General features: G+C 36.1%; 1 protein-coding gene across 1 annotated transcript in view; it reads right to left on the bottom strand.

The window, feature by feature from the left end:
- LOC101897225 (uncharacterized) overlaps window positions 1-5990 on the bottom strand; it is a 44237-nt gene extending 38247 nt beyond the window's left edge. The window contains exon 1 of the mRNA XM_005183181.4: window positions 5443-5990. The gene's annotated coding sequence lies outside the window, so the exon portion shown is untranslated. The remainder of the gene's footprint in view (window positions 1-5442) is intronic.
- Window positions 5991-12731: the final 6741 nt, after the last annotated feature.

The raw sequence follows: 12731 nt of genomic DNA, 5'->3' as shown, positions 1-12731 counted from the left end.
GTGACAAATAAAATTAGTTCCCATATTACGGTAATGGGTGTAAAATAGTAATTATATTTGACTATTCTGAAATCAGTCTGACCTCAATTATGTGGTGGATAAAACTATTTTTACTTATTTAAATCACGTGATTTTTTTCAGTTTGACATGCTATGTTGTTCTGATATATTTTCGATTTGGCCTGTATTTGTCATCTTGGATTATAAGGTGTGAAGAAAGTTTGCAATGTAGGTCGATGTTTCGCATTTTACCATATTTCAAAGGATTTAGCTACAAATGTGTATTTGCGGGTGAAAATCTTACACAAAAATTTCAACATATCTACAAATTTTACAATTACCATGTAATAGTACACCCTCAAGTCCACCTTTTGGCGGAAAAACAGACTGACATGGTTAGGGGGACTTATGAGGACTCTAATGCACAATCTGAGGTGCTAATGGGTTTAAAAAAGTAATTAACTTTGGCTATTCTTAAATCAAATAGCCCTTAATTATGAGGTGTACAAAGTACAGTAAATTCCAAATTACTGCTCATTTGACTAAAAATTAAAAACTAATCGACCAGTACGTGAACATTTATAACATTCATATCTTTGAATAATTATGAATTGACAAATATGCATAATAGACAAAAACTACGGGCCGGCAACGCGGACAGGGCCAGCTAGTTGTATATAAATCGTAATTGGTGTCCTGCTAGCGGTATTTAACAATCGTAAATGTCTGTCATTAAATTGTAAATGTCTGCTAAATATTCAATTTCAATAATTGCAAATAACGAAACGAAAGTTTAACAGTTTTACGACGGTGCGTATGATTATCACTGGTAGCACAATAACTCCGTATTACTCATACGAACAATACACAAATTACAATTCCAGTTCATTGGATCTTGTGAGCATGTGTGTGTGTGTGTGAGTTTATGTTCCTATAGATTAGCGACAAGTTCGATGGAGACAATTCAAGTTCAAGCACTAAAGTCTGTCTGCTGCTGCACACATCTGTTCACCCAGTTCCCGCCGCCCTAACGCAACACATTTCGTGTCACCCATTCATGGCAAACAAACACACCACTGACACAGAAATGGCGATAAATTATAAAATCAAATGGAACACAACAAATGTAACAATGAAAAAACCACCCCTGAAAGGTACTATCGCACATTAAAGAGTTCTTTACTGGAGCAACAGAGAAAAAGAATGGGCAGCGACGCCGGCAGAGTGATTCTCCAAACAGCCAACATAGATGGTGGTTACAAATGCTAGCGTCGAACAAATGAGAACATAACAACAAACATAAAGTGGAACAAAACAAAAACGAAAAGCGAAGAAAAAGCAGCAACAACAACATAATGGGCCTGCCCGAAAGCTTCCTTCCCTTACGATCGAACTCACACAACATGTTTGGTGATGTGTGTGGGTGCGAGGGTGGGTGATTTTTGACAGCTCCCCCATAGCATATTGCAAAAGTTGTACTAGGAGCAGATGTGAAAAAAGTACGCCAATAACAAAAAATAAAAGAATACGGAAGAAGGCAAGCAAATGTTATGCTGCCAAATTTGTTGTGCACACGTACATGTATGTACGTTGGTGTAGCCGAGAGCAAACAAAAAAAAAACATGGTCAACAACGATGGAATAGACAAAGGTTTTATCCATTCACATCAACATACCTATCGCCAACTTCGGGAAATTCCTTCAGTTCAATGTTTGAAAAACCCCCGAAAGGGTGGGGTATTAGAATTCGGATTTAGTTAAAAGCCTGGTAATGCATTGAAAATAAAGTTGATAAAAGTTGTGGATCCTAACATTTGTTTTTATCGAGGCATATAATTGTCAATTTCTCTTTAGACACATATACATATGTATGCATTTTGACTGGACTTATCATTGTCGATCGCACTCTGTGCAGTTCGCGGGTCCTTCATTTTGCTAATTTATAATCACTTTCTTAAGTAATTAGGTTCCAGTCTTAACGAAAATTTACATGGGATTGTGGTTGTTAATATGGATTAAAAGCGTAGTATAATTAATCTAAGCCATGATTTTGCCCCCGAAAAGTTATTTGGTATTCGTTTTATAACAATAATTTTGAAAAAGTTTCGCGTTTATGTTTTTATTAGGCTGCTGAAATTAATCATTATTTTTGTACGCAAAGAACAAGTCTCCAAATGTAACTCCCAAAAATAACTCCTGGTACCAATATTCTTATGTTAGATGTCCTAAAGAGGGGAAATATAGGACGACAATTCTGAAATTTTTCATGAGCTCGTAAATTCAGCCATTTCGCTGCTAAAGTATCATTAGATAATAAAAATACTTATGTTATTTGGTGATTCTGTCTAAGATTTCTATTCAGGCAAAGTCTCGTCAACGGATTTTCAAACCAGTTTGACTATGATTCAGCATTTCAAGTTGATGTAAAAGCTTTCTACAAGGGCTCCGACTCATTTTAAGTGAATGGAATCGATAATATAAGTCAATTTTCTTATATTGTATATTACAAATTTTTACGAACAATACAAAAAATGTGAATGTTTGTAATTGGAATGTCTTAGAATTGGCGAATTAAAAAAATTATCAATTTGGGTAATACGTTTTACCCATTATACGGAGGCTGAACGTCGAATTTAAGGTAGCCCGCTAAAAGGGATGTTCCTCCTTCAATTATTATTAGTTAAATGAGAGACACTAGCATTACTTACAATAACAAATGTCTCATTGTTGTTGTCAAATTGTATTTGTTTTAGTTTTGATTCTAAACGAAAAGCGAAACATCCATAAAATTGAGCAAAACAACAAAAAATTGACCTCAAATTGAATGATATTGGTTTGTATTATTTACATCCGATAGATTTCGTGTTAAATTCACTTTAATGACTCAAATTAGTGAATCACATTAGATGGCAACAAACTGTCAGCTTCTGGATTTAATTTTTTTAGTTAAGTCTACTTTTTTCAAAATAAAATAACTTTAGATGGCCCATTCCTATTGTTTTTATTTATGAGACAATTAAATTAAACGTCACAGATTTTTCACAATATTGAGTTCCTAATAGGATTGCAATTTTTTAACCCAAAACGGAAAAATTATTCCAACAGAATATTAAAAATGCAAAAACAATTTTGTTTATTATTCAAAACATAACATACAGGATGAGATGAAAAAACTGCAACCAACTTCAGACTACTGTCATCTCAAAGCCACTCGTCCGACAGCTGTTAAAATTATTCCAGTGACAGCTAATTATATTATTTACAAGCGTACAAAAGCATTTTGGTGAGAATTTTCCACAAAAAAAAAGTTATTCGTGATGGAATTCAAGCGTGATTGTGAGATTTCTTTATATTTGGCTGGAAAACCACAAGTGGCTATCGTTAGAGCACTCCAGCATTTAAATGTGAATGAATCGTTTGTGTCTCGTACCATCGCTCGTTACCGTGATACAGGTAGCGTAGCCCGACGTCAAGGAAGTGGACGGAAGAAAACAGAAACATCAGCAGAAATGGTTCGTAAAGTAAAGAAGCGACTTGATCGAAACCCGCGTCGCAGTGGCCGAAAAATGGCTCGTTAGCTGAACATATCGCAATAATCCATTCGTCAAATATTGAAAAATGAGTATTAAATTCTTGGGCACGCAAACATTTTGGCCGCAGACCTTGGACATACCAACAGGACTCAGCACCATTGCACTCAGCACGCGCCACCTAAGAATGGTTACAAAATTAGGTTGTTCGCTTCATTCCCAGCGCAAAATGGCCACCAAAATCTCCGGATACCAATCCGTTGGACTATTGTGTCTGGAGTATTTTGGAACGCAAGGTTGGTACTAAAAAACACCAAAGTGTCGATCACCTCAAGCAAGCGCTTCGCCGGGAATGGGCCAAAATACCGCAGAACAACATTCGGGCGGCGTGTGACGGTTTAATTGGCCGTTTGAAGGCCATAATTCCTGCCAAATGTGACCAATTCGAACAAATCTAAACTTATTCTAAAATTTGATGCTATTTCCGACATTTTTTGCTTTTATTCAATAAAATTAAAAAAAAAAATGTACGAATTATGGCGTTCGAATTTGTTTCAGTTTTTTATCTCACCCTGTACACACACACTAAAACTTTGTATTTTCTTTGATATTACAGTACTATTATATATATATATATATTACAGTACTTATATATTTATATTCCAGGGTTTTCCATGCCCTACCATGGAAAATTTTTGAATACGAAAAGGTTTTGTTTCCCCCAACAAATATATCTATGTTTCATAACTGGATATTGCTGAATCACTTTACACGTCCATGTATGTGTGTACATATGTGTGTTTCCGAACCGGAAATCGCCGACACTTTTCACGACGTCAATATCATCATATACAGAAATCGGATCTATGGCCATGTATCCAGATCCATTGCTGTGATGAGTGATATCATGATATGGATTTCAATGTAAACGTAGACTAATGCCAATGAAATGACATTGCATCTTTGTCTCATTTTTACAAATGAAAGATATCTTAGAAATCTATTAAATCACTTTTCATGCAGAGACAGCTTTAAGCAATATCGTGGGATATGCAATTGAGCTGGGTCCTTTTGTATGTATCCACATGGTTCGCAGCCTGTTCACATAGCTTTAACAAATAGTAATTAGACCAAAGTTGTTCATTGGCTTTCGAAAAGTTCAAAATAGAAATTGTTGTTACAACGTTTATTTACGCAACTCGTCCACAGCCAACAGAAGCGAACATTCCGACATTCCGATGATGTTGCTGCTCATATTTATCCTTTTCTCATTTTCCTTCACCTCTGATGTTTTGCTTTTCGTTTTGTCGTCATCGTTGTTTTTGTATCTACTGACACACTTATTTTCCACACATTGACTCACTGTCACACACACACACCAACACACTCACGTGTACGCAAGACACGGACAAGGATGACGACGATGATAAGTTTGCAATACCTATACACACACACTCACCCATTGACGTTCATCTGGCGTGTAACACTTTTCTCAATTATGTAGGTATGTAGGTGCTTTCTGTATCCACAGAAAATATTTATGGCTACGAAAGTTTACAAAATTCCATGACAATAAAAACAAACAATTGTTGTAAACAATTCAGCATATTCACCTACATACACATGTCGGCATATAGATATTGAATTTTGACATCATTATTTGCAAAATAAAATATGAAAATTCCCTCAAAAACTGGAAGTTATTTCGCTTTCCCCGTGAAATATAAGCCCCATGATTTAATACATGTATCTTTCTTTGCATGTATGTATGTTTGTATGTATGTATTTGACATATTGACAGTGGCATTTCCGATTAAACAAAGAAAAGCGTCCGTCCACATTGAATGAAATATTTTTCAATTGCACATTTTCACAGCGATCCTGAGGCATTTCTTTCGCCATGACATTACTCACCGTGTGTCGTCGTATTGAACTAACTGGGGTTTAGCGTTTTCCTATTATTATTGTTGTGTTGTTGCTGCTGCTGTGATTGGGAAATTTCACTTCTTTTTGTATGAATTTCTTTCACTCGAAATAAAAACACAAGATTTGTTGTGTAAATTTACTTTTTTTTTGGAAAATATTTTCACTAAACGCGATTTTGTTGTTTTCCTCACGATTTTCCACTTGTTTCCGCGTTCGACTCGCTGCGTGCAGTTCGGTGTGACCGTTGAAAACCGTATACAAGAATTTTTCTGTTGTTGCTGATTTCGAAGTTGCCCAATCTCACTCACACCAAACAAAGATGGCCAATAACAACAACAACTAGGCCACAAACGGAGACGCCGACGTCGAGCAACGGCGCCAGCAGCCACAAAGGCTACGCGATAAACAAATTAACAAGAGACAACAAAAAATTCTGAATGAATTTTCCGTTGAGAATATCTGTTTTGTATTTTTCGAGTGTTGTGTTGCTTTGAAAATTCGGAAAATGTTTGAAACTTTGTGCCAGTGGCATTACTCGGCGTACTCGCTCTCTCCTCTTTGCCGCTCTGACTGATGTCACTGGAGGTGAAAGCTCTAACGATTGTGGAAAAAAGTTCAAAAAAAAAAGATTGCACAGATCAGACATGCGCAGTTGTTTGTTGGCTGTTGGGAAAATGTCCTTTTATCCCAAAAAGTTTTCCTACCTGAATTATTTTGAAATTTAAACGTTATTGTGTGAATGTTTTCCAAAATCAAATTAAAAACAAAAGACACATACACATACAGCAGCAGTTTGCTGTAAAACTTCGCTCTTCAAAATAAGGAACAAGTTTAAAGGCAGAATTTAAAAATTCCACTCTATTTTCATACGAAGAAATTGTAAAGTTTACTTGGAATTTTAGTTAAACTTCGAAATACGTTCCATTAAAAGTTGATTTATCTTTTTGCGATTTTCTGAATGAGATACATTTAAAGAGAAAATTAATAAAATTAAAATATTTTCAAAATTAATGATTTTAAGAAAAAATAAAATTCAGAAGAAACGTAGAAGAAGTTTACCAGGTTTCCCCTTCATTTATATTTCAGTAAGTAAATCCTGACATTTACCAGGTTTCCCATATTCATATTTCAGTAAGAAAATCCTGACATTCCAAGAATGAAGAAACATATCAATCATTTGCAAGAAAAGCTGTGATTGAAGTTTCGAGATCTTCTACTTACAAAAGAGTTATAGAATTCGTTTCGTCATAAATAAGACGAACCAAAGTTAATTCATTTTTATATTGCACCAAGCAGTTAGATATCAATACATGCTTTCAGGGATATTTTCAAAATCAGTATAGGCTTCTAAAAAACTTATTGAGAGTAAGTTGTATTTGTAAAATTTTTAGGTGTTGCATTCAAAGCAGTTTCTTTAAAAACATATATATACCTTGATCCTCAATTAATTTGCCAAATTTGTCATCTGTATTTTGGCCAATACAAGAGATGATAACAGAATAATTCATTTTATTAAAATCGTATTAAAATCAATCTCAAGTTTCTCCCTCCTAAGTGTAACACAATAAATTGTAGCACTTTCAATAGGATTAAAAGTTGTCTTATTAAACAAAGGTATATATATTTATACCCTCAGCCATATGGCTAGAGAGGGTATATATCATTTGATACGGTCAAAACGTGCGTTGTCGAAATAACGGTTTTAGACTCTAGGACTCTTTGGACCAAATCCGTTTCAGGACATTTGGAGTCGATCTAGCGATGTCCGTCCGTCCATCCGTCTGTCTGGCTGGTGTGCACGATAACTCTTGGTGCGCACGACAAACTTGGTACATCGTAATATTTTTGTCAAACTTAGATCGAGTTAGGAGATAGGCAAAACCGGTCCACTCCTTCTGGTACATGCCACAAACAATTTTCAAAGAAAATAATTTATTGCACAGAAAGAGAAGGAATAATCCGATTTTTCTCCAACTTTGCAAATCCTAATATTTGCGTCACTTCTTGGTCAGGTGGACAATATCGGTTCACTCCATCAAGTACATCTTCCACAAAGGGTCAAAATTTTGAATAATTACAACGCTTATAAAATGTGATGTAAGAATCCGATTGTTTTAAAAATTTCACACATCCCAATGTTTTTATAAACTCAAGATCTGGTGCTAAAATGGAATGTGTGCAATATAAAGAGAACCTGTTGCTTATTTCGGATTGTATAAACGTTTTGGTTATTCAAAACGTTAACCCTTTTTAGAGGAGGTACCAAAAGGAATGGTCCGATCCCTACCGTTTTTATACACTCCACCATACTATGGAGGGTACATTAATTTTGTCTTTCCGTTTCTAACTCCTCGAAATACTCATGTCAGACCCAACAAAGTGTATATATTCTTGATCAGCGTAAAATTCTAAGACGATTTAGCCATGTCCGACTGTCTGTCTGTCCGTCTGTTGTAATCACGATATCTTTCGAACGAATTGAGATAGAAGTCTAAAATTTTGCACACATGTTTATTTTGTCAGTAGGCAGGTTAAGTTCGTAAATGGTATCTCCCGAGTTCATAAATGATACCTCCCGATATTCGGTATTTTGATGATTTTAGCGACATTATTCGCCGGAATTGTTTCAAATTTCGTGTTTGAAGTTCGTAATGAATACTGTAGCCTAAGGCAGAAAATTGTGTATGCAGGTCCACGCCTTCGTATAGCCCCTTATATAACGGTACCTCCCAATATTCGGTATTTTGATGATCTTAGCGTCATTATTCACCGTAGTAGTTTCAAATTACGCATTTAGAGTTTGTAATGAGAACTACAGTCTGTAACAGAAAATATTCTATGCAGGTCCACGCCTTCGTATAGGCCCCATATATCAGTACCTCCCTATATTCGGTATTTTGATGATTTTAGGTAAAATACTCACCGAAATTGTTTGAAATGTCGTATTTAAAGTTAGTAATAGAAGCTACAGTATGTGATAGAAAATTGTCTATATAGGTCAGGGTCTTCGCATAGCTCCGATATAACGGAATTTGATGATTTTGGCTACATTATTCACCGTTTATTTCAAGTTTCGAATTTGAATATGGTAATGGCTGATGACAAACGTCGTGCAGGCCCTAATATAACGTCTATATCTTGTGTTATGTTAACAGAATTTTTGGCTAAAGTTATATTTTTGGAAATTTTCGCTTTTCACTTGTTATAACAGATCCTGTGTTTATGGAAACATTCAGATGTTGACCTTTTGTGGGGAAGATATTCAAAGGAGTGGTCCAATATATCCTACCTTCATATCATATCTTGTTTTGGTAGAAATATTGGGACGTGCGAAGTTTTAAAATAGCCGTATGCTTATTTCGCATTTTATAAGCGTTTGATTATTCAAAATTTTGATCCTTTGTGGGGGAGATACCAGAAGGAGTGTTCCGCTATACTCCATCCTCACACCCGATTCTATAATGGTAAAAATATTGGAATGTGTGAAATTTTAAGAGCGTCTGCATTATACTTCGCATTTTATGAGCGTTTTAGTTATTCCAAATTGGGACCTTTTGTGGGGGAGGTAATAGAAGGAGTAGTCCGATCTTGTCCATTCTCGCACCCAATCTTACGGAAACGCAAATATCACGATTTGCAAAGTTTGCACAAAAACTCTCTTACTATGCGGTAATTATTTTCTATGAAAATTTTGTGGGGGAGGTACCAGAAGGAGTGTCCCGATATTGCCCATCTCCAAACCCGATCTAAGCTTGACAAAAATATTACGATGTACCAAGTTTGGACCAAATCGGATACTCCCTTCGAGAGTTATCGTGCACACTATCCAGACGGACGGACGCACGGACGGACGGACATCGCTAGATCGACTCCAAATGTCCTGAAACGGATTTGGTCCAAAGAGACCCTGGGTCTGAAACAGTTATTTCGACTAGGCACTAGGCCGTATCAAATGGTACATACCCTCTCTAGCCATATGAGGGTGTAAAAACTGTGTAAGTGACTGAACAATAGCTGCAAAAGCTTACACTCATTTTTCAATGTGCTGTAGGAGCTTTCTTTACGTTAGCCTATGTAAATTTGCAGTAAGAAAGCTCTTAAAAAGCTCTCTGAGAGCAACACTTTTGCAGGGTGAGGAAGACGAACACTGCGCAACACCAATAAATGGCAAAAGGCACAACAGAAATGCTTGAGGTAGGAAATGCGTTAACCTAGGAAAAATATTTGCTCTTATCTAGAAATGGAAAGTGGTTCAACGTTTTAATTTCATCATCCCCCTGGATAGGTCTTTTATGCCATAATATGAAGTAGAATATCTTTGTTGATGTTTTTTCTTCTTCTTGGCAATTCTGCCGAACTTTGTGATAAAGCTCTATAATAATCGAAATTTGTTTCTAGCCAGGATATACAATTAGAAAATTTATATAAAGGAAAATTATCATCAACTTTTTAAGAAGAATCAAGTTTGGAAGTATCAATCGGCTTGCGGCAGATATATACATTCGGCATAATACCAAGTTGTCATTGCAATTTGAATTACGTTATTCGCTCTCCAAATTGACACATTCATATGGTACAATTCGTAATTCATAATTGGAAATATTGTAAGTTGTCAGTTGCGTTTCGAAAAATAACTTACTCTCTGTAATAGAGACTAATGCAATTTTAGCCCGAGTTTTCTGTAAATTGGCAGCATGTGTACCCGATAAGTAAGAAACATCATTGCAAAGAACTGTGTAGTTTTGGCATAGTCCCCATATAACTGAACCAGCCTATATTCGATATTCTGACGATTTTAGCAACATTATCCACCGGAATTGTTTCAAGTTTGGTATTGTAAATTTGTAATGGGTGCTAAGCCCTGTGACAGAAAATTGTCTATGCAGACCCAGGGTTTCGCAAAGGCCCTATATAACGGCACCTATATATATTCGATATTTTGATGATTAAGCGACACTATTATCCGAAATTGTATCAAATTTCATATTTGAAGCTCCCAAATTCTAGAATAAGTTTAGATTTGTTCGAATTGTTTACCTTTGGAACGAATTATGGCTTTCAAACGGCCAATCAAACCGTTACATGCTGCCCGAATGTTGCTCTCCAGAATTTTGGTCCATTATCGGCGAAACGCTCGCTTGAGGTAATCGACACTTTGGTATTTTTAGTGCCAACATTGCTTTCCAAAATACTCCAGACGCAATAATCCAACGGATTGGTATCCGTAGATTTTGGTGGCCATTGGACGTTGGAAATGAAGCGAGGAATCTCATTTTGTAACCATTCTTTGCGTGCCCAAGACTTTAATACACCCTCCAGAATATTTTTGCGATAATATTCGGCATTTATTCCGATGCCACAGTCGATTAATACGAGCGGGGAGCGACCATCGGCTGTTATGGCGGTTAGTTATTAGATTTTTAGAGTTATGGTTGCCAACTGAAGGTGCACATTTTCAGCTGACCTCTTTAGCAAATTAACATGATCATTTTGTTTGTTAACAAACTGCTGGACAACGAATGTTTCCTCATCGGAAAAAGCCAAATTCGGCAGTTCACCACTTTCGGCCAAGGAAGCAACTCTTTTACTCTTTTGAGTCTATTTTCTTTCTGTTGCGGTGTAAGTTCTTGCTCTTTTTGGGATTTCAATGGCTTTACCCCGAGCTCGTTTTTCAATATTTGCCGAATGGAATATTGCGATATGTTCAGCTCACCAGCCATTTTTCGGCCACTGCGACGCGGGTTTCGATTAAGTCGCTTCTTTACTTTTCGAACCATTTCTCCTGATGTTGCTGTTTTCTTCCGTCCACTTCCTTGACGTCGGGATACGGTAACGAGCGATGGTACGAGACACAAAAGATTTATTCACATTTTTATGCTGGAGTGCTCTTGTGGTTTTGCAGTCAAATATAAAAAAAATCACACTATCACGCTTGAATTCCATCACTAATAACTTTTTTTCTGGAAAATTCTCACCAAAATGCTTTTGTACGCTTGTAAACAATATAACGAGCTGTCACTGGAATAATTATAACAGCTGTCGGACGAGTGGCTTAGAAATGACAGCAGTCTGAAGTTGGTTGCAGTCGATTATGAGTATTTCGAGGATTTACAAACGGAATGACAAAGTTAATAGAATGGTGGAGGGTATAACAAGTAAAATGAGATTAAGTTATACAGGCCGAACTTTTAATAACCTCCATCATTAGGCAAAGAAAAAATGATCATATAAAATTATCTGGATTCAAACGTATTCCACTTTAAACTACAATCACCAGTTAGATCGGCAGGATAATGCAGTTAAAGTTTTCAATAAAGTGGCTGGAGCCACTTACATGGGGGCCATCCCAAAATGGGAACCTATATAGACAATTTTATTCAACAACGACAAGGACTAGGATTATCAAAATACCAAATATCGGTGAGCTGTAGGAAAATGTGGAGCTAGATAATCATTACGAACTACAAATACCATTTTTTGGACAAAACCGTGCAAAAATTTGGCTAAAACATCCAGATATTCGGTGTCAATATGTTGAAGTTCCGTTATATGAGGGCTATACCAAAACGTGGACATATACATATGTACAATGTTCCGGCATCAAAGCTAAAACCCATTACGAAGATCAAATGCCATTTTTTAGAAAAATCCGTGGAAAATGTGGGAAAAATCATCAACCAAAACGTACATGAGATCATTTTCAATACCAACCCTCCAAGACAGAATACGAACTACTGCGGGCTGCATCTTGATTTCAACAGACAGACGGACAAACAGACAGACATCATTAAATCGACAAAGAAGTTTATGCTGATCATGAATATATATACTTTATGGGGTCCATAACGGATTTTTAGAGGTGTTGCAATCGGAATGACAAATTAATATACCCTCCTTTCCAAGATAGAGGGTATAACTAGAACTATGATGCACAAAATGAACATTGCGCTTGTGTGTGTGAGAGAAACCAAAAAGCACGTAAAAAATATCTCCCTTCTTGTTTTGGACGTTTTGTAGCAAGAATTTTAATTTTATGTTAGCAAAATTATCAAAAAACATTAAATATAAATACCATATATTTATATTTTTCTACAAAATATATCTATAATTTGTTTTCTTAATGTTAACGGAGCAACAATGCGTGCATCTCGCATGCATGTCTACATTCGTTGAAGTCTAAGAACTGGAATGATCTGTCTCGTAAAACCAATAAATAAATGCCTAAAAATATGCAATATTAATTTCAGTCATTATAGTAAACATTTATTGATCGGTAT

Source organism: Musca domestica, unplaced genomic scaffold (assembly GCF_030504385.1).
Source record: "Musca domestica strain aabys unplaced genomic scaffold, Musca_domestica.polishedcontigs.V.1.1 9, whole genome shotgun sequence".
Taxonomy (NCBI): Eukaryota; Metazoa; Arthropoda; class Insecta; order Diptera; family Muscidae; genus Musca; species Musca domestica.
The sequence above is the reverse complement of the archived record's forward strand: the minus strand, read 5'-3'. Positions and strand labels throughout refer to the sequence as shown.